We start from the raw sequence: 2,656 nt of genomic DNA on the forward strand, positions 1-2,656 counted from the left end.
GGTGGAGCAGTGACACAGACCCGGGCTGTACCATTGGCTGCATAACCTTGGGAAAACCATATAACCTGAGACTCGGTTTCCCCCCGTGTCAACGGGGAAAGACTGCATCGTCTAGGATCAGGGGAAGTAATGGCAGCACACTAGCTTAGCATAGTAATGAGTGCCAGGTTTCCTTACCTCCTCTCTCTCCAGCTAAACAGCTTCCAAGGCAAACACCATACCTTTTCCATTTTTGTACCCCAGTGCTTAGCACAGTGGCCGACACAAAGCAAGTACTCAATGGATGTTAGCAGATTTGAGCTACTGACCCCCGAGGGAGAAGGGCCGTGAGGAAGGTGTGGCAGTTATGGATTTGTCATCAAGTGGGATATCAGAAGAGCTGAGTTACGGACTTAGGCCTTAATATGCGGTGACCACAGTTGGACTGGGAAGGAAAATTAAATGGACAAGGGGAAAGAATAAAGTCCTGAGCTCAAGAGCACAGTGTGACAGAAAGAGGCTACTGGACTGAGAGCCAGAAGTATCTCATTATGTGGTTGAACATAACTGGTCCTGGGACCAGTGGGTGCACAAACACCCAGGACTTACGTGGAAACCCTTCTGATAATTTATAAAGCAAGTAGTGACCGCTGATGAGAATTTCATGAACCTCAGAGCATTTGTTTCCTCCAGCCTTCTAAAACTGGAATTTCTACAAATTTGTACCATGAAGCATGAGGCACCTATGTGGAATTCATACCGTGCATCAAAGTTACAATAAAAATGGTATATATTTCTGAACATCTATCACTCAATCAAAGGATTTTTGTGTGTTAGAAATTTATTTACCAAACCAAAGCTTTAAGAAATGTAAAAACAAGCGTGCCATACCCAAGAATGCTAAAAAAGCTGCAGAAGAAATGCTAATTTTCCTCTCACAGGTCCTGAGAATTTTCCACGTGGGGTTATTCGGTGTCCTGGGAGCAGGGCTGGGGGCAGGAGGGAAGGGCAGGATAGTGCAGGCAGGAAGGATGTTGGCTACTGGACATCAGAGAGGCCAGCAGGATCCCTCTGCATTAGTCACCCACAGTTGGCTTATGAAAAAGAGCTTGCAAGAAGGTGCAAAGAGCATTAACTCACTCGTTCTTATGTCCCAAAAGGTCAGATGGCCACAAAATGAATCTGAGGGTGAGGTGTGAATCTGCCATTGTCTAAATGAGCTCTTCTTCTCTGACTTTCATTTTCTTATAAATTATAAGAACTTCCCTAGGACCGTAGCTTCCCTCTTCCGTGACCCCCTCCCACACACCCATCTGCCGGACATGTGGGCACACTCACCACTCAGTATCCCCGGCCGGCCTCTAGTTACCATTTCTTGTACTCGTTGTCAATTCTGTGAAAGAGGAAAGACTGTGTTTCTAATATGACCTGGGACAGAAGCTGTGGGCAGATGAATTGACCTCCATACAAGGATTTCAGGATTCCATGGGGACATCGGAATCTCAAGATATGAAGGACTGGGAGGAGACGGTTTGGGGTTGTGAGCTGATCAAGGTATGCTTGGACTGGCAGTGAACAAAAAGGAGACTTGATCAGATAGATGGATAGATAGATAGATAGATAGATAGATAGATAGATGGATGGATGATAGATAGGAGACCTGATCCAATAAGATAGGTAGGTAGGTAGGTAGGTAGGTAGGTAGGTAGGTAGGTAGGTAGATAGGTAGGTAGGTAGGTAGGTAGATTAGATAGATTAGATAGATAGATAGATAGATAGATAGATAGATAGATAGATGATAGATAGGAGACCTGATCCGATAGGTAGGTAGGTAGGTAGGTAGGTAGATAGATTAGATAGATAGATAGATGACCTAGTCCAATAGATAGATAGATAGATAGATAGATAGATAGATAGATAGATAGATAGATGATAGATAGGAGACCTGATCTGATAGAGAGAGAAATAGGAGACCTGATCCAATAGATAGATAGATAGATAGATAGATAGATAGATAGATAGATAGATAGATAATAGATAGGAGACCTGATGTGAGAGAGAGAGAGAGAGAGAGAGAGAGAGAGAGAGAGGAGACCTGATCCAATAGATAGATAGATAGATAGATAACCTGGTCCGATAGATAGATAGATAGATAGATAGATAGATAGATAGATAGGAGACCTGATCCGATAGATAGGTAGGTAGGTAGGTAGGTAGGGAGGTAGGGAGGTAGGTAGATAGATTAGATAGATAGATAGATGACCTAGTCCAATAGATAGATAGATGATAGATAGATAGATAGATAGATAGATAGATAGATAGATAGATGGATGGATGATAGATAGGAGACCTGATCCAATAGATAGGTAGGTAGGTAGGTAGGTAGGTAGGTAGGTAGGTAGGTAGATAGGTAGGTAGGTAGGTAGATAGATTAGATAGATAGATAGATGACCTAGTCCAATAGATAGATAGATAGATAGATAGATAGATAGATAGATAGATAGATAGATGATAGATAGGAGACCTGATCCGATAGATAAGTAGGTAGGTAGGAGGGTAGGTAGGTAGGTAGGTAGGTAGGTAGATAGATAGATTAGATAGATAGATGACCTAGTCCAATAGATAGATAGATAGATAGATAGATAGATAGATAGATAGATGATAGATAGGAGACCTG

The sequence above is a fragment of the Panthera tigris genome, chromosome D1 (assembly GCF_018350195.1).
Source record: "Panthera tigris isolate Pti1 chromosome D1, P.tigris_Pti1_mat1.1, whole genome shotgun sequence".
In the NCBI taxonomy this organism is placed as follows: domain Eukaryota; kingdom Metazoa; phylum Chordata; class Mammalia; order Carnivora; family Felidae; genus Panthera; species Panthera tigris.